Source organism: Eulemur rufifrons, chromosome 6, assembly GCF_041146395.1.
Source record: "Eulemur rufifrons isolate Redbay chromosome 6, OSU_ERuf_1, whole genome shotgun sequence".
Classification (NCBI taxonomy): domain Eukaryota; kingdom Metazoa; phylum Chordata; class Mammalia; order Primates; family Lemuridae; genus Eulemur; species Eulemur rufifrons.
The window spans coordinates 42,593,796-42,615,019 of record NC_090988.1 but is presented as its reverse complement, the minus strand read 5'-3'; the positions used below and the strand labels follow the sequence as shown (position 1 = coordinate 42,615,019).

Genomic DNA, 21,224 nt, shown 5'->3' with positions numbered 1-21,224 from the left:
TGATGGAAATTTTCAGAGGGATATTTGCAGGTTTAATGGGCCTGTCCTGTTCTCTTTGCTTTTAAATCCCAGGCAGGTTTCAGCAGCAATCATTCCTGGGATTATTGGCTTCCGGAACTCTGGCCTGGCACATTCTGAACTCCATGTATGTGCATGTCCGTGGCCTCCTGTCAGGTGGCAAATAGGGCTCCCCTGCTGTAGGTACAAAGACCAAAGACTCCTTAAATTTACATTTACCAGTGTGCCATATTCCAAGCACCCATCATGACGCTTCCCTGAAGGGTTTTTCCCCAGGTTTTAATGGTGAAAGAAAAGTGAGGCTAAGTACTTATAGGATTTAGAATGTACCAAACTTTCACTGGTGCTCAGATGCTTTTATACAAATCAATTTTCCATTTGCCTGGGGCCTAAAGCTGTTCCTTCCTGGATCAAGCTCTCTACTACAGCACTTAGAGTGAAAGATCAGTTCAATTAAAATAAAAAATTAAACATCAAAAGGGTGCTCTGTGTGTGTATGTGTGTGTGTGTGTGTGTGTGTGTGTTATGAACAGTGAATTAACTTACTGAGGATAATCCAAAGCAACTCTATATTGACTAATGTGTGTGAAATTTATATTAGCAAACTAATCAGGTGTGAACAGTTTAATTGGACAAGTTAATCAAGAAAGACACAATCTCAAATTGAAGTTATGCTTAGCTCGCAAATGAATGTGGTGTTTTTCTTTGCGCTGGTGTCTAAGACAAAAGAAATGAGTTTCAAATGTAAACCTTCTTCCCAATTCTCTCCCAACTCCTCCACGAAAGGATTCTTGCTTGCTAGATCAGCTTCTGGTAGAGGTGGGAGGGGAACTGGGGTAATGACAGGATGGGTAAGAGAAAGAAACCAGAGAGATTTAATTGATCTACATAACATAGAATTAAGACAGAGAGAAGAGAGGCAATATTAGAGCTTAAATAGACTGAATTGGGGAAAATTTTGGAGAACTTGGAGTTGGGGCAGAAAAACACTTTAGAGCAGATACCATGTACATGCTAGAAGTGCATAGGATGGAAAACAAGCATGTCAAATCATTTTCGTTTTTCATTACTTCCCATTTAGTGCTTTCTAAGAGACTTCAGTAAAAATCTAGATTTCTCCCCAATTATTTTGGATGCAAGACTAAACTTTCAATGTGAAACCATGGAAAGACAGAGTCAGTAGATAGTTAAGACATGGTGTACATACTGAATGCTACACAGCAGGCATTTTTCAACATTAGCTGTCATGTATACACCCATATGCTTTCATGTACACACACATTGTTTAGCCTGATCAGTTATCTAAAGATAATGTTTGGATATTCAAGGGGAATTGACAAGTGAGAATGAATGTGTTGGAGCAAGAACATTCTCTCTACTGGTAGAAAAAAAAAAATCAAAATACCACCTCTACACAAAGTCTCAGCAAACAAAAGACAGAATTCTTGTATAGTATCAAGAGTGTAGATAGTATATTTATTTATGACAACAGGATAGACTTAGAGAACCTCAGAGAAATAAAAATGGCATCACAAACATGGACCTTGTAACTCATTTCATGCTCTTTTGAGAACAAGGAGAGCAACACTACATTTACATATAATTCCTATAATAAAGAATCTCTCTATTTCATGTATTTGATTAGTTATGAGTCTAGAAAGTTCTACAGCAGTGATCTTAATCATTGGTTGGGTCAAGAACATCTTTGAGGGGCTGGGTGCAGTGGCTCATGCCTGTAATCCTAGCACTCTAGGAGGCTGAGGAGGGTGGATCATTTGAGCTCAGGAGTTCGAGACCAGCCTGAGCAAGAGTGAGACCCCATCTCTACTAAAAATAGAAATAAATTATATGGACAGCTAAATATAGAGAAAAGTTAGCTGGGCATGGTGGCACATGCCTGTAGTCCCAGCTACTCGGGAGGCTGAGGCAGGAGGATCACTTGAGCCCAGGAGTTTGAGGTTGCTGTGAGCTAGGCTGACGCCATGGTACTCTAGCCCGGGCAACAGGTGAGACCCTGTCTCATCAAAAATAAATAAAGAAAGAAAGAACATCTTTGAGATTTAGATGGAAGCTATGGGCCCAGCCTAGAAAAAAGCAAGTACATAACAAACATTTATTGCTTGCAATTTTACAGGTTAATGGATCCTCCTAGAGTGTGGATAAAAACTCCTACATCTTTCTAGAACACCAAAAGCCTGCAACAAAGATGTCCTTATCTTGTCATGAGACATAAGCTGGCAAAGCCATGAAATTCTTCTTTTCTTATAACCATATTATTATACACAAGACAGAAGAGAACTGCTCACTCAATTCTCACAAATGTTACTGTGACATGTAAAATAAGGGTATAATATACTGATAGTATAATACATTGATACAGTATATTAATCAGTGATATAGTATATTGAGCCAAATAAAAACTTCTTAGCACTCTAAGTAAATGTACAACTGTCCTCTAGCTTTGAGATCAATAGCCCAGGCCTTTCAGTAAGCAGCAACTTACAGTAAAGGGGTAGGGGCAGAGAAGCTGGTATTTACTCGACTGGGAGAAATCATGTCCCTGTAGCAGTAATAGAAATAGTTATAAGAGGGAAAAGAAAAGTTTGAATACAAGAACAAAGTCAAGACTTCTTAGCACTCTAAGTAATTGGAAAAATACATAAATAAACAAAACATGCAGTCCTTCACCACCATACACATGAAAAGGAAGTAGGCCAAAAATCATGAAATAACTGTTGTGCATCTTTAGAGCTACAGTTCATTATTTCACTGAAGCTTTTAAGCGCGTATCTCTTAGTTGCATTGCCTTAGGGAACATGTAAACAAACTCTAGGGTTATGGATCAAACTACAAATCAGCAGCAGGATTAGATTTTTCCAACTGAATTTAACACAGAAGTTTTTTCAATGGAAAATTTTTTAAGTCTTCATGAAGTTGAAATGTATAGTCTTCTTTTCAGAATGTCTTTCTTGAGTTCAATTGTGGAGTCATGACTGTAACTTGTTGTGTTATCTATTGGCTCTACCACCAGAAAATATTTGTCATAGGATTTAAATGGAATACTGTATATAAAGCTTTTAGCACAGAATCTGGCATATAGAAAGAGCTTAATAAATAGCTATGTTAGGAGGCTCACCTTACATAGCAGGGCCCTTCTTTGCAGCAGATGCAGCTACCACTGCAGAGGATTTTTGGTGGTCTGGCTGCTCAGAACAGCCCCTGCTTCATGGCTGAAGCAAAGAAATCACTGAATTTCAGTGCTTGACTTATTCATACTTCTTGGTGTCTGGTCATAGCAGGAAGCACACAAAATGGTAGCAATGTCCTGTAGCTCCCCATCCCTGGTTGAGAGAACAGGTTTATATATCCCCTTAATATCACCTGCTGTGTGTTTTCACATGACTAATTTCACATTAAGTCCCTTCCAAGCAAGAGATGGACTCCAAGCACAGGGAGTCTGTCTGGACACTGTCATCAGACTCACCTGTTGTTGCTCCCCTTCCTTTTCCTTTCAGAGGGGGCGCAGTGGATGGGAGTTGGCAAGTATGTAGGCTTGAGCATGCCAGCTCTGAAGGCCCGTGGACTGAAGTACTTATTCCCAACTGCAAGTGCTGGCCCTCACCGATCTACTCTGGTGCAGCAGGTAAGCTAATTGTCATCATTGTTGTCATTATCATCATCCTCTGAAAGTTGTAGAATGTATTTTCCTTTTTGAAATCCTCTAACATATTATCCCTGACCCACCTCATCTTCCACTGCTACCTTCCTCATGCCTTCAATTCAGCCAAATTAAACATCGTCTATCCTCTCAAATTGCAGTTCAAGCCTCCACTTCTTTCCTGACTCCAGACTGCCTACTTAATAACTCCACCTGGATGGAGAATATATGATCTTAAATTCGTCATGTCCGAAATGAAACTCCTGATTTGTCTTTAGTGTTGTATAAGGTTCAGCTTATTTTCCGGAAAAGTGAAGCATCTGTTCTGCTTTACTCATGTCCTGTGCAGGTCGGCAAGTTCAGCCTTAGAAACGTAGTGTGAGTCTCGTTCAATGTGAGAACTTTCCCCAGTTGGAGCAGTGTGGACTGGTCTCTATTCTGTGTCACTTATCTGGAATGCACTTCCTTCACTGCATAGCCAAATCTGGATTATTCATTATGGCCCAGTTTTGATGTCATGATGTCATTCAGTGATTCCTCAAATAGTTATTTCAGTGCCTATTCTGCTCCAAGGGCTGTGTGAGAAGCTGGGACTGTACCTGTGAATCAGATAAGCAAGGTCCTGGCCCTCAGAAACTATGTACAGACAGCCCCCAATTTATGATGGTTAGACTTACGATTTTTTGACTTTATGATAGCACAAAAGTGACATGCATTCAGTAGAAACTGTACTTCAAATGTTGATCTTTTCTTGAGATGGCAATATGCGGTAGGATACTCCCTTGTGATGCTGGGCAGCGGCAGAGAGCTGCAGCTCCCAGCCAGCCACGTGACATGAGAGTAAACAGCTGACACTCCACACTGCAAGTACTGTAGTCAGTAAATTACAGGAGATAGTCAACACTTTATTATAGAATAAGCTTTGTGTTAGATGCTTTTGCCTAACTGTAGGCTAATGTAAGTGTTCTGAGCACATTTAAGATAGGCTGGGCTAAGCTATGATGTTCAGTCAGTTAGGTACATTGAATGCGTTTTCAACTTTGATGATATTTCAGCTTATGACGGGTTTATCAGGACATAACTCCAATGTAAGTCAAGGAGCATCTGTACACTAAGGTAGGGAGATTTTTATAATAAATAGTAAACTAATGAATGAAATAAGCTAATACATAAAATTATCCCAGATCATTAAAAGCAATAAATTTCTATGTTAAAGGACTTCCCACAGTTATCCTTGACCCATGTCAGGGGTTTCATTTTTGAGTATATGATCCCACCGTGTTACTCCTGGCCTCTGGTCACTCTTGATTTGCCTTTCGTATTTTCCATGGTTGAATTCCTCCAACCCTTTACATCTAATCACAGGCAGGTCAGGCAAGGCCTCTCTGACCTCACCCCCATTATACCCTCCCACGGCACCCTGTATTTTTCCTTCACAGCATTTTGCCAACTTGAAGTCACTTAATTTGTTATTGTCTACATAATAATTTGTTTAAGGCCTGTCACCAGTGCTAGTCTCTAACCTTAGTGAAGATAGGGATTGTGTTCATAACTGTATCCCCTGGGCCAAGTAAAGTACCCGAGGCAAAGTAAATGCCCAGTAAATACAGGGTAACTGACTGACTAATTGACTTAAGTTTTCATGTCACAAAATAGTGAAGAGAGCTGGTGGCACTGACCATCGCAAAAATATACTTCTGTTCTGTAGATCACGTGTAAACTCTGAGTGATCTTTCATTTAGTCTTTCATCAACTCCTAAAATCCAATGACTTAGAAGACCAGGCACACACATAGGCTTCCAACAAGTAAGGTTTGTAGGGTGTCTGTGCCTGGATACCGCAATCTTGTCACTATCAAATTTTTGGCTACTTCTTTCAAATTCTCTTTTTAAAAGAGTACTGTCTCTGTCTTCTCCTGTGTTTACAAGAGTGCCCGTCATCTGCTGTAATTAGTTCCAAGGCTTTGGGGATTTTTTATTTTTGGAATTCATCCAACCCAGCAGAACACAAAGAACAAATTTATACTCCTCCGCCTTGGGAAAAACTGTGAAATGGAAAAACTTCATTGTTGATGCTGCCTCCCGAGCCCACCCTGCCAGCTGTCTCTCTTTTCGGGGCTCCCCCTCCACCCTGGGATCACCTTCTCCACTCCCACCCTCAGATGACCAGCTCCCTCATTCTGAGCCTTGCCTGTCTCTTCCTCCACAGCCCCTATTTTAGTGCCTCCTCTAGAGCTCTCTACTTCAGAGAGCTCCAACCCCCAAAGTTGTCCATGGCCACTAAGTGCCAAGATGTTGCCCATGTCAGAATGGTAAGTTTGCAATTCTCTGAGGCCTCTCAGACGGGCAGAATTTAACCCAAATAACTGATTCCATTGGTAGGGGTGGCAGGTTTCTAGGATAAAGGAGAGATATGGGGACAGTTAGAACCCTGCAGGAGTCAGGACGGAATAGGGGAAACATTTCAGAGGCATCGGAACCTGACTGACTTGCAGTGGTGGGAACCCTAGTGTAATGATGCTTGGAGCAGATAAATTTTCTTTTCTCTTTTTTTTGAGATAGGGTCTTACTCTCTTGCCCTGGGTAGAGTACAGTGGTGTCATTGTACCTCACTGCAACCTCAAACTCCTGGGCTCAAATGATCTTCCTGCCTCAGCTTCCCAAGTAGCTGGGACTACAGGTGCTTGTCGACTCCCGGCTAGTTTTTTCTATTTTTAGTAGAGACGGGGTCTCACTCTTGCTCAGACTGGTCTTGAACTCCTGAGTTGAAGCAATCCTCCTGCCTCAGCCTCCCAGAGTGCTAGGATTACAGGCGTGAGCCACCACGCCCAGCCAGATAACTTTTTTTAACGCTCTCCTGTATATAAAAAAATTATTAATATTTGTAGTAAATAGCTTTAAGTTAGCCCATCTTTGTTATTTATTCCATAGTAAACATTTATCCGCATGGAATTGAATTCAGAGAACTCCTTAGAGTTTCCTAGTGGTTCAGAATCATTTGAGCACACTTTGGATATGGTTCATGTTTTCAGCCCCTGTGGAAGTACATATTCCCTCGTGGAGACAATAGATTCAGAGTAAACAGTGATATCATAGTTATTGAAAAGACAAAGGAACAGCACTTGAGCCACTTCAGCTCTGACACCCTGCGGGTTCCTTTGGAATGTTTATCTGCTGACCGTATAAAACAGGAAAACACAGTGGCTGGAGTGATCATTTAAAAACCGTGCCCAGCTGATGTGACCCAGGGGCCCCTCTCTGGTTTACAACGTGCATCGGAAGCCACTGTGGCTTTCACATATATTGTTAAAACTCAACAGTAACCACGCAGCAATTGTTTAGAAATTCTTAGACCAATGAAAGATATTTGGGGGTGGAGTATTTCTACCACCAGCATTGCTTGGAATTCTCTAGGCTTGACAACAATGAAATGCAGATGAACGTTTATTCAGTTTTATTATAGTTTTTTAATTCTCTACTGACTGTGCACCTTTCCTTGCTGGTACTCAGGGCAGATTACACCATGGTTGCCCTGGGTGTTCACTGCAGGTAAGTTCAGATCCACACTGTGTCATTTTCTGTGTGATCTTGAACAAATTTATATATATATATTTATTTTTAAAGTTAATGTCTGTCATTATTGAGTGCTTACAATGTGCTGAGAGCACGTTAATGGCTTTGCAGACACTGCCTCATTCAATACTCACAACAACCCTATTAGGTGGGTACTTTCATTCTCTCTAGTTTGCAGATGAGGAAACTGGGACTCAGAGAAATTAAACAATTTGCTGGATGTTTCCTCAATGAGAAAGGTGCAGGCCTGAGACTTGAATTTAGGATGACTGGACTTCAAATCATAGGCATTCAATCTAGCCTCTTCACGCGTCACTTCTGTCATCCGTGAATGGGGATAGTAATACGTAGCTCACACATACTTCTCCGTACCTGGCCCCTGCCTTTCTCACAGCTTCATTTCCAGATTGCCCCCATCTCCACTTGGCCCTCTCCTACTCACTTTTGAAGGCTCAGCCCAGACATTGTTCCCGGCAGCATTTCTCTACCCCTTCCCTTGCCAGTACCCAAGCCTGGGCTACGCAGCCCCCTACCCTGTACTCCCACAGTTCCCTGCACATGACTCCAGTCCAGCACTTCCATGCCCAGTGGAAATGGCCTATGTGTCTGTCCCCACAGCCACCCTGCATGTTTCTGGAGAGACTTTGTCTTCATCATCTTTATGTCACTAACACCTAGCACTGTGCCTGGAACATAGAGGAAGCTCAAGAAATGTTTCAGAACAATTTAGAAAAACTGGAACTCAGAGCTGGCAGGACACCTGCAGGCCAACTGGCTCACACACCCATCATATGCTTGGCTCCCTCTGCAGTGTGTTGCGCCCCTGTTCCTGGAGACTCATTACCTCTCAAGACAGACCAATGAACAGGTAGAATTATGAGACAGGGCTCTGTAGATTGATGATCTTCATCTTGTCACTTTGTACCCTATAGAATTAGCCTTTTTTGTACTATTGATCATTCATCTGAAGGGCATTTTCCAGTCTTGCCAACAAATGTATTTGACCAGTCCATAAAGGACGTCATTTTCTATTTTAGTAAATAAAAAACCAAGAGGATTAAGGATCATCTCTCTTAACAACCAGCTGGCTATATTCAAGATTTTAGTACCAATTAATCAATAACCACTTAAGGAGCCACCTGCGTATTATGACAAGTATGAGTTTGGGTGTGGGAGAAGATCATGAGGGTAGTGTATGTGTATGAACAGGAGGAGGGTTTCCTTCTAACATACAGAGCCCCGACTAGAGGCGGTCTTTACCTAAGGAAGGGCCTTTAACAGTTGGTACCTACCACAAAGTTCCTTTGGGCAAAGTGTCCCTGAGTTTTCATTAGTTCAGAGCAAGCTACTCTCAGCATTGCCTGTGGACTTTGGCAGTTAGGAGTTAATTTGACATTTGTCTTTTGTTTTTAACACACTTGGGATGAATGACACCATTTGAGATATTTTCATCTTAGATGCCACACAGTGAGATGGCCAGACAACCCCCTCCACAAACGGCTGTCACAGCCTCATTTGTAAGCTAGGTTAAAAATCAGTACAGCAAGAGTTTGAAGGAAGCAGGTCTGGTCCCAGGTTCCTCCCCATATATCCCCAGAGAACCAGATGTTCAGGCTGATAACCTTTGGGTGTGATCAGCAGCCCTTCTCCGGCCCATTCCTCTTTCTTCTTCTCATTGTCATGTTTGCTTTGCTGTGTTTGCCCATAGAGCTGTGTGTATTCAGCAAACTTTCTAGCCTGTGTACACCTGTATTTGCCCTGCTCTGTTTCATGCTGAAGGACTATTTACATTCTAGCCCTTAGCACTTGGGACTAGAAATGGATATGAGCCCTGGGCCTCTGGGATGCAGAAGCTGGTATTTTCTATGGTCAGAAAATACAGCAATTCTTATAGTTCAGAGCCAGAATGAGAACATCTCCTGGATTTGCGATGTTGTCCTCTCCTAGTGGGCAGCCAGGAACCCTAAGACACTGACATAAAATACTTTTCTTCAAAGTAACCATAAGGAATGGGCCTCACCAATCCCAAAGCAAAGAGCCCATCAGGGCTAATATAACTTCTTCCATCACCACACAAGAGCGACTCCTGGTTCTGCCACTTACTGTGATTCCCTGGAAAGTTCCTTCATCTCTCTGTGCTTCAGTTTTTCCATCTCTAAAACGGGGCTAATAATACTTGCTTTTTGGGTTGCTGTGATTAAAAAATAAACCAATAAAGATAAAGCACGTAGCTGAGCAGCTGGCACATAGTAGATACTGAACTAAGTATGATCATTGTTATTAATATATTTATATTGGCTATGATACTTCTAATTTAAAATTTCTCCTTAGCACTAAAGATATTTTCCTCTTTCTTTCTGTTATTCTTCTTCTATCGCAGTGATCGGTTGGCTATTTAGAATATAAAAGCTTCTTTGTTGTCCTGTAAAAAATCTTGCTGTTATAAGTTTGAATATGCAATAGTACTGTTAGACAAAAATCTTCCTATAGCAAATTGCCGACAACATCTTTATATTGCCATATATAGAGAATGCAAACTCATACACAATATGAAGGGTAATAGTTTTAAAATTCTGATTTCTTCCCTTTTGTTTCAAAGGATTTATGTTCTTTCCAGAGGCCAGCATTGCATTTAGATTCAGCAATATTGATTCTGACGTTTCTATTTCAGAGAGGGGTATGTGCAGTTACTTCACCTCAATAAGCCTCAGCTTCTTCATCTGTGAAATGGATATCTGAGTTTCTACTGATAGGGGTGTGGTGAAGTTTTTTTTTATAATAAGACAAATGAAGTGTTTATTGAGTGTCTGGCATGTGGTATGCTTTAAGTCAGTGTTAGCTACAATCATTACTAATAAAATTTTCACTTTGACTGATCTACTCAACTCACTTTTCCTTTTTCGTAGACTAAGGGTAGTCCATTACCTTTGAATTTTGCATGCATTTGACTAGTGACGTATGAGAAAAGTTGTCTCACTCCATGTTGGGTGAGATCCATATGTATATAGTATCCCACCTGAGGGCATTCTCTAGCCTGAGCAACACTCAGAGGACAAAGCTCCAGCAGAAAAGCACAATCTTATTGGCCTTAAAAATCAGATGACAGAGTTCAGAGCTTACAGAGTAGCATGAAATTGAGGTCTGAAATTTTGGAAAGGAAGGAACCACAGAAAGGGATCCTCAAATTTGCAAATAAAATCCCCTCAAATCCTTGGCTCTCTCCTGATCCTGTGAGTGTTTAGGGAAAAACACCAAGTTGTCCAGGGAGGATATAAGAGCTGGAAAGCCAAAAAAGCTAAACAGAGTTTTCAGCAACTGCTTACCACAGGGAAGACAGATTTTGGAGTTTGAGTCCCACAAAGTCAGAAAGGCATGGAAAAAATTTTGGGCTTTCCATCAGAATCTCAGAAAGCCAATGATTTGGAATACAGATCACATGCTAGGAGTAAGGGAATTGACCTAGGATTAAGTGCATTGCCAAAATGGACATGCTGAACAAAGACCAAAACCCAAACTCCAAAATGCAAAGGTGAACTACTAGTAATTTAACTTTTTGCTAGAACAAAACACTCTTCAAAAAGAGATAATAAAACCCAGAACTTCTACAACATATTATACATAATGACCAGTGTACATGAAAACTTAGACATGTAAAAACAAAACAAAACAGGGAAATGTGACCCATAGTAAATTAAAGAATCAATAAATACAAACCAACCCTAAGATGATTCAGATGTTGGAATGAGTAGACAAGGACTTTAAAGAAGTCTTTATAAATGCATTCAAGGAACTTAAAATAAAATATGATCATAATGAATAAATAGAAGAGCAGCAGAGAAGTGAACACTTAAAAAAAAAAAAGGAACCAAATGAAAGTTCTATAATTACAAAGAGGAATATCTCACATTTTAAAGTTCACAGGGTGATCTTAGCAGTTGAATAGTTAGTAAAGTTTTAGATAGATCAATAGAAAAATTGAATCTGAAGAGCAGAGAAAAAAACAGATGGAATAAAAATAAACAGAGTCTTAGTGAGGCATGAAACAATACCAGATAGAAAATTATTTACAAACACATTGGCAGAAGGATGCCCAGGATAGGCAAATTCATATAGAGAGAAGGTAGGTTACTGGCTACCTATAGCTAGAGTGTGGAAAAGGAAAATGGGAAGTGACTGCTAATGGGTAAATCACCTCTTTTTGTGGTAATGAAATGCTGTAAAATTAAAGTGTGATGTACAAATCTGTGAATAGGCTAAAAACTATTGAATTGTGCATTTTAAATATGTGAATTTTATGGTATGTGAATTAAATCTCTCTATAATGCTATAAAAAATACTGGCTGAGAGTTTTTCAAATTGTGTCAGCCACAGATCCAAAAGGCTTAGCCAACCTCAAGCAGGATAAATACAGAGGAAAGTACTGCTAAAAATAAAAGATAGAGAGAAAACTCTAAAATGACAAAAGAGAGAAAGAAAGGGAAAACACACTATATACAGGAGACCAGTAATATGAATATGAGTTGATTCAGATCAGAAACAGTGAAGGTCAGAAGACAATAGAATGGCTAAAAAGAAAGCTGAATTTTACAGAATGCAGATGGTCCCTGACTTACAGTGGTTTGACTTAGGGGTTTTCAACTGTACGATGGTGCAAAAGCAATATGCTTTCAGTGGGAACCAAACTTTAAGTATCTACACAATCATTCTGTTTTTCACTTTCAGTACAGTATTTGATAAATTGTATGAGATGTTCAACAAATTATTATAAAATAGGCTTTATGGTAGATAATTTTGCCTGTCTGTAGGTTAATGTAAGTGTTTTGAGCACACTTAAGATAGGCGAGGCTAAACTGTGATGTTAGGCTAAATGCATTCAACACATTTTTGACTTATGACATTTTCCAATTGCAACGGGTTTATCAGGATGTAACTCCATCATAAAGTGAGAAGCATCTGTACTATATTCAGTGAAAATGTCTTGCAAAAATGAAAGTAAAATAAAGACATTTTCAGACAAATGAAAGTCAAGGTAATTAGTCACACCTGACTTGCACTACAAGAACTACTAAAGGAAATTCTTCAAATTGAAAGAAAATGATGTCAGACAGAAATTTAGATCTACAGAAAGGAATAGAGCACAGAAATGACAAACAAATGGTTTAATAAAAATATTGGTTTTCTTTTGCTTAAACTCTTTAAAACCTATTTGAAAGTTTAAGAAGAAATAATACAATATATTATGGAATTTAAAGTATACGGAGACATAGAATACCTGGTAACAATAGCACAAGGATGAGAAGGGATATAAACACAATTACAGTATTGTAAGTTTCTAATATGTGAAGTGAGATGATATTAATTCAAGTTAGACAGTAATAAATTAAGGCTATATATTTTGATCCCTAGAGCAATCATTAAAAAAACACAAAAAGGTATAGGTGAAATCCAATAAAAGGAATAGAATGAAATACTAAAAAACATAGAATTAATGCAAAATAAAAATAGAGAAAGGGAAACCTAGGAAAGGAAAGACAGATAGGAACATTATGGGTTTAAACCAAAACCATAGCAGTAATTACATGAAATGTAAATGGATTCGATTATCAAAATAAAAGGAAGAGATTGCCAGCTTAAACAAAAGCAAGGCCCAACTACATACAGTTTATAAGAAACTCACTTTAAATATAAAGACTCAGATGAAAAGTGAAAATGGAAAAAAAGATATACTATGCAAACACTAATCATAAGATATCTGGTGTGGCTATAGTAATATCAGACAAAGTAGGTACCTAGACAAGGAATAACATCAGCAATAAAGGGGGCATTTAGTAAGGATGAGAGGATTTTACCTAATAACAGATTTTCAAACTACGTCTGTTAAAACTGATGGAACTAAAAGATAAATGGACAAATCCAAAATCATAGATAGAAATTTTAACATTTGATTATGAGTATTTGATAAAATAAGTAGACAAATCTATCTAAATCTAACAATTAATTGCAGAGTATACACTCTTTTCAATAATATAGGAAATTCAACAAAATAGACTATGTTCTGAGCTATAAAATAAGTCTCAATAAATTTCAAAAAACTAAAATTATACTGAGTATGTCATCTGACCACAATGAAATAAACAGAATAAAACAACAATTAAAAAAAACTAGTAAACATCTCCAATTATTTGGAAATAAGTTAACAAACTTTTATATAGCTTATGATTCAAAGAAGAAATCACATGGAAAATTTGGAAATATTTCAAATTGAATGATAATAAAAACACAACATATCCAAATTTATGGGTGCCATTAAATCTGTACTTAAGGAGAAATTTACAGTTTAAACACTTTTTTGTGAGAAAGAAAGAAATAAAAGGGAGAAAGGGAAGAAGGAAGTAAGGGAGAGAAAAAAGGAGAAAGGAAGGAAGGGGGGGAGGGAGGAAATCAATGATGTTTCCACTTTAATTAGCTGACAAAAGAGCAAATTAAACCCAAAGTGGAAGAAAGGAAATAATAAATATGAGTAGAAATAAAATAGAAAAAAGCCAAAATTTGATTCTATGAAAAGACTGATAAAATTGATCAACTTTTAGCTAGACTGGTAAAAAAAAGTAGGGGAGGAGTGAGGGAATACACAAATTACCAATACAAGGAATGAAAAAAAGGATATATACAGATCCTATAGTTACTAAAGGAGTACTGCAGAATCTTTATGCCATTTAATTCAATAATAGATGAAATGGAAAAATTCCTTGGAAAGCACAACTTACCAAAATGTACTGAAAGGATAGAAAATTTTTATTAGCCCTATACCTGTCAAAGAAATTTAATTCATAATTACAAACCTTATACAAAGAAAATTTCAGATCCAAATTGCTTTACTGGTGAGTTCTATCAAACATTTAAAGGGAAATAATATTAATCTTACATATTCGCTTTTGGAAATTAGAGACAGAGGCACTTTCCAATTTGTTTTAAGAGGGCAGATGGCCTTGATATCAAAAAGACAGTTACATTTTTAAAAAATCTAAAAATCAATATCCCTGCTCTTACCACTTCTTTTCAATATTTAGAAGGAATTATCCAGTGCCATAAGGCAAGAAAAAGGAATAAAAGCCATTGATATTGGAAAGAACAAAGTAGAACTGTCTTTATTCACAGACAACATGACTTCTCACATAGAAAATCCCAGGAGTCGTGCCCTCCTATTGTGCCTGGTGGTGCCTTGGGCACAGGGATAACCTATGACCACATCACACATAGCACCTGTGCTTTCAAAACTCACAGTCAGGTAGCAGAGGGGCAGTTAGGACAGAATGTGATGGATGCCATGGAGGAGGACGAACAACAGGCCATGGACGTGAAAGATCAATGGCCAAGGGCAAGAAGAAGAACCAGCTTTGAATATAGGTGAACCTTAATTAAAATTTGTGAAAAGTGTTAAATATACTTTCATTTCTTAAAACAAACAATACTGCGAATATGTGGGTACAGCATTTAGATTATTTTCCTATTACTGAGCTTAAAGAGAATTGAGAGTATGGGATAAGGTCAGATAAAATGGCTGCTTTTTATGTACCTCCTATTGTGATTTTCTGTGTTACACCTCTTACCCCTCCCTGCCTAAGTGTTAATTGATGTCAAAGGTCAAGTAGGAAAACGAGACACTATACTCCTACAGCCTGGAGGTTTAATAGTTTGCACAGAAAATAACAGGAATCTGTCTCTGTCCAAGGCAGGGTCCTTTTTTTTTTTTTTTTTTTCCCCAGAATATTATGGGGGTACAAATGTTTTGGTTACATAAATTGCTTTTGTACCATTTGAGTCAAAGTTATAAGTGTACCCCTCCCCAGATAGTGTGCATTGTACCTGCTAGATGTGAATTTACCCATTTCCTCCTCCCCCCCGCCACCTGCTTGATTTCTGATAAATGTTATTTCCATATGTGCACATAAGTGTAGATTGATTAGTTCCAATTTAACGGTGAGTACATGTGGTGTTTGTTTTTCCATTCTTGTGATACTTCACTTAGAAGAATGGTCTCCAGTTCCCTCCATGTTAATACAAGAGGTATTAGTTCACATTTTTTTTCATGGCTGAGGAGTACTCCATGGTATACATATACTACATTTTATTAAACCACTTAAGTATTGATGACACTTGAAAGTCCTAACCAGACCAATCAGACAAGAGAAGGAAATCACGATTATCCCAACAGGGCAGAAGAAATCAAACTATTGCTTTTTGCTGACCATATGATCTTATACCTTAAAAACCCCAAAGACTCTGCCAAGAGACTACTGGAATTGATAAAGAAATTCAGCAAGGTCTCAGGTTACACAAATCAATGTGCACAGATTAGTAGCATTCATATATGCCAACAACAAACTGAGAACCAAATCAAAGACTCAATAACTTTCACAACAGCAACAAAGAAAATAAAATACCTAGGAATATATTTAACTAAGGAGGTGAAAGACTTCTACAGGGAGAATTACAAAACACTAAGGAAGGAAATAGCAAAGGACATAAACAGATGGAAAACCACACCATGCTCATGGATAGGCAGAATCAACATTGTTAAAATGTGTATACTACCCAAAGGGATCTACAGAGTCAATGCAATCCCTATTAAAATACTGGGTCCTTTTTAATCTCAATTCCCAAGCACTGGAAATCATTCTTTCCATTACACTTTTCCCTTCCTTGACTACCAAGGAGGAAGCATGGCACAGAGCACTGGCTGAGCAGGAAAATACAGCCCAGCCAGCTCTCAAGGCAGAGTGTGTGAGAGAAGCTAATCTTCAAATGAAAGAAGACCCAGCTGGCAGTCAGCATGGTGCAGTGTTGGAGGCAAGAAGGAGCATCTCAGACTGGCAAGAGGCAAGGATGGGCACTCCCCACACAGAGGAGGAGCAGCCAGCCATGGACAACTCTAGAAGAGAAACCTGAACACATCAGAACTCAAACTAGCTGGCAATGAATTGGTTTTCACCAGATACTAAGTGATAAGGAGGTAAAATTGTCTCTTAAAACCTGATATATTCCATCCTAAGTGGTCTATTTAAGGATTTCTTAGTGAGCTCTATGGTAAAATACATCTAGTTCTCTTAACGCCCCCCCCCCAAAAAACTCTAAGGAATCTGAGATAAGTTACTAGAAATAATAAATGAATTTAGCAAGAACACAGGTTACAAAGTCAATATGCAAAAATCAAATATATTTCTATATACTAGCGACAAACAATTGAAAGATAAAACTTAAACATTTTACAATTTATATTTATAATAGCATCAAAAATACAAAATATTTGTGAATAAATGGAAATTTAATGTAAACTATATATAATAATACTGATACACTGAAAGCTACAAATTATTGAAGAGAGAAACAAAAGCAGACCCAAATACCAGAAAAGACATACAATGTTTATGCATTTGGATAAAATTTGAAAAATCAGTTTTCTTACAGATGAAAACAGTTAAGATATAGAGCTTTTAAATGACTTAACTAAGTCACCCAACTAAGTGAGGACAGGATTAGGAACGTCAGAGTAGAGGTTTAAGGGAAGCAGGGAGAGTTTGGATAGTCCTCGTGAGAAAGCAGAGACACAGGAAAGCATCACAGAGTGATACTGAGGCCCAGCTGAAGTCAGAGGCTGTAAATTTGTCATAGCACTGCACAGCTCGGTCAAGGGATTTTCTCCCGTGGCTGTCAGAGGGCCAAGTGGAGAGCAGAGAAGATTGAACATAGGGTTAAGCTGAAGTTCAGGGTTTGTAAAGATGAGCTGTTCACTCTGGGGGGATAGGTCTGATCTGGAGGAGGAGGAGGAGTGGAAGAACTTGTGCTCCTGATAGGCTGAAGAGAAGGCATGGAGGAGGACGGGAACACCAAAGGGAGAACTGTTATGATCAGAGCTTGATCTAATAGAGAATTCATTATTCTATCCACTGTACTTCCTAAAGCAATATGTTTGATGAGGGTTGAAATTTCAAAGTGTTTTATGTATAACTCTATTTATCTGAAAAACATAATAAGAACAATCCTTTCTTTAATCAGTCTAGTTCGTAGGTATTTTTGCAACGTATGTAAATGGACCCAACTCAGAAGTGTGATGGGCAGAGCTAAGAACACAGGACCTAAAGTTATGCTATCCAGAGCTGTATTCTTGAGTAAGTACTTACCCTCTCTTTGTGTCTCAGTTCTCTCATTTGTATTAATAAAATGCAGTTAATAGTAGTCCTTGCCTCTAGGGGTTGTGAAGTTCAGATGAGTTAACACCATTAATGATACCAGGACTACAATGCATTTAACTTAGGTGCTAAAGCCTCCTTACTAGGTCAATATTTCAACAAACCACTGAGGAGAAAGTGAGGGAGATAAACACAGAATCTGCGATATCAAAATGTCTTCCTAGAGCTAGACAAGCTGGTTTCTATAGAGAAACAAGACTCTTAAAAATATGCCTGTGCATCTTTTACCTTCATACTTCCATGTTAAAGTTGAAATTGCTTGGTGCAAATGTAACAGACATTGTAGTTAAGCTCCCACGTTTCTTGTAACCCCCATGTTCTTTCTAATAGACTTGGCATGAGATTAGCTAGAATCTGACTGACATGTGTGAGGCTTGGGAACACAGGATTCCCCAATATATAAAAACTCTTAGATCAGTGCCAGGCATATGGGTAGTTCTTAATACACGCCTGCTATTATTATTCTTATGTGAGTTATAAATGATCCCTTGCCAGCAATGAGAGATTGTTTATACAAAAAGGAAAGAAGGTCATTTTGGTTTCTTTATTCAGCATACTTTATTATTGAATACTATTGCATATTGAAGATATAGAAATGAAAAAGACAGCATTTGTCCTCAAGGAGTTTTCACTTAGCTGAACAATAGACACATGGGATTAGTATATATGAAATGATGGACATATTTCTTCCATGTTTTCAGAAATGGAAGGCAGGGAGTAAGAGAGCAATGGGTGAGAGGCTGATGTGAAAATTAGTAGAAGACCCCTACTCTTGCCCCCCGACTTGTGGTGAGGGTAGAGGGACCCAGAAAGGAAAACCCTGGGGTGGGGAATCCATGGTCACAGACTGCATTCTTTTCCTAGGACTGGCTCTATGGCAGGAATAAATTGTACGCATGCATTGAATCTATTTTGGTCACACTCAGGGCAGTAATATATGGGGAGTTGGCTAGCTTTCCTAACTTACCTGACTTTGTTTAAGGATCGTTGTTTAGAGAGGACTTGCCAACCAAGGGAGCCATGCTCCATCCACTGTGGGAGTTGATCCATCCCTGAACTGTGAACATGGCACCAGTTGACAAAGGACTCTGCCAGTCCACTGCCTGTGTTTTCCAAACAATGCCTAGGTATTTGGTCCATGTCATAGGTGGGTAACTTAGTGGGTTTTCAGAATTTTACTACTCACCTTGAATGGCATAGAGCAGGGCAGGCTGCTCAGCTGAGGTGTCGAGACAAAGAAGAAGATTGTAGCCTGTGCAAGTCACCAAAAGTATTAAAATTTATTAGAAATAATAGGTAAATGACGTTTACAAGTTATTTTCTTTAAAATATATTAAATGGGTACAAAGTTTTAGGTTTGCAATATGAAGAGTTCTGGAGTGGATGGTGGGGATGGTTGCACAAGAATGTGAATGTGCTTAATACTACTAAACTGGGCACTTAAGATGGTAAATTTTATGTCCTATGTGTTTTACCACAATTTAATATATGTAATAGTATATTTAAGTCTCTGATCATAATAACATCACTGTCACATGATTGTTTACGGATAGGCTTTCTTGAGTCAAAAGAGAGGGTTCATAGTCAGCTTGCGAGGAATTGTGTGTAACCCTGGACATAGTCAGGGAGCGGAGGGGGGAAAGGTCAGACCTTTTCCTCATCCATCACGAGGGGCGCGGCCAGCATTCCTATAACAAAAGACAGGTCAACAAGAGGAAAGCATGACAAATTTAGTTAATTAAAGTTTTGTGGGATACAGGAAACTTCAGAAATGAAGACTCAGACACCCAGGGAAAACCGTATGTTTTTATGTTTAGTTTCCATAAGGAAGGGACAGCTGTGTGGAAATGCCATTGGGCAAGAAGAGTATGATCTAATGGTAATAAACTGAGGAGGAATCCAGCAAGGCCTGTTTGTTCAGATTCTCCTCTGTCTCTCTGTGTAGTGTTCCTTTCTCTGGGTATGGGGCACGCCTGTCCCATGAGGGTCTTCAGGGGAGAAGGGAGGTCAGAGAGTGACATTTTTAGGTTTTATGGCTTGCTTTGGGGAAGAAGAATTCTAGTTTCTATGACCTTCTTTGGGGGAGAAATGAGGAAAGAAGATAGGAGGGCAGGAGAAGGTCAGAGAGAACTCTTTGCTTCTAAGGTCCTTTCAAAGTACCCGCAAGACAAAGCTCCATGCTTTGGGGTATCATGTTCTGAGCCCCAATAGGAGGGTGTCACACATTGAGTACCATTTATTGTAGGCTGCGAATAAATAGCTGTGACCTTGGGGAAGTCATTTGACCCATTTGATCCCTAATTTTTTGTTTATTTGTAAAAAAAAGTACACACCTTGTAGGATAATCTGAAAGCTAACAGTATGTGACTTAACTGAACATAGTGTGTGGTAAGGCACTTAGATGTTAGTTTTCTTCCTTCTGGAAGTATCACTGAAAGAGGTGAACAAGATGATTTAAATTTACAGCAGAACCACTAAAGGAAGAAATCATATTGTGAATACTTAAAACTTGGAGTAACCCAAATGTACCCAGTGCCACCAACCTGAGGGAATGAAAAAGTTCTCATTAATACTCAAATTTTGCAAGCTCACAGCCCCATCTGCAGGATCTCAACTCTTCCTCAGAGATCCTCTCAGCTATTTGGTGGAGTCCCTATGTCTCACCAGTACTCAGAAATAAGTCCAAACTCATCCCACTGCCTCAGCCTCCCTGCTAATGTCACCTGCCCCAAGGCACCAGAATGTCTCCACCGCGGCCAATGCCTTCCCTGACCCCCTGAGTCTCTGCCTGTCTCTCCCTCTGCAAATCCCAACTTTCTGGTCTGTTGATATCTGCCTGTGCCACAGTCACATGTGGTGGGTTATACAGACATGGAAGAGAGCCTTCACACCAGGGCTTTGTCACCCCTTGTCCATCCTCTGAATGATGTGAAAGCTTGTAGCACATGGAAACAACTTCTGCCAGGGCCAGATACAACAACAGATCCTGGGTTAAACCTTCTCCTGCATTGCCATTACCCTGCCTCCATCCATCCATCCATCCTCCCATCCACTGCAAACCACATCCTGGGCCCCGGCCATCAACACACAAAACTTCCTTCTCTCCCATTTGTTTATGTTCCCTTAGCCCTTGTAAATCCTTTGCAACTCAAAATGTTCTTAATATTGAACTCAAGTATCAGGTATCTTACTACATGCTTTATATATGTTATCTCTCATAACTTTACAACAACCCTTTGAGGTAGGTATTTAATACTACCCTTTATCTCTCTCATTGGACAGCTGAGGAAACAGGCACATAGATATTAAGCTTAAGGCCACATTGGTTATTAATGACAAAACTAGGATTTGAACCTGGATTTCATGCCTTAATCTCTATATAACCCTGCTGCTCTAAGCGGAAAAAAAAGCTATTATATTGTAGGATAACTACATTTTTTTACTCTCCCCTAAGCTATGAATTCATTTGATATAATCTGGTCCTATTGTTTCAATAGATGTTTATTAAGCACTTCTCAGCGTCAGATTTTCTCTTGTACACTCCCTATAAGGCAGGACCCCTCCCTTTCTTAGGCTTCTGTGTGGCCCTAGCTCCGTCAGTTCCTGGAAACTGTAATATCTTTGACTGATGCACAACAAAATGACTAAGCACATACAATGCCAACTAAAATTCCTAGACAATGAAGGAAATCAAATAGAAGTGAAGATACTAAGCAAATCAGTAAA

General features: G+C 39.1%; 1 protein-coding gene across 1 annotated transcript in view; it reads left to right on the top strand.

The window, feature by feature from the left end:
• Positions 1–3,613: 3,613 nt before the first annotated feature.
• Positions 3,614–21,224, top strand: part of PRSS23 (serine protease 23) — a 79,571-nt gene continuing 61,960 nt past the window's right edge. Inside the window, exon 1 of the mRNA XM_069470952.1 lies at positions 3,614–3,661. The gene's annotated coding sequence lies outside the window, so the exon portion shown is untranslated. The remainder of the gene's footprint in view (positions 3,662–21,224) is intronic.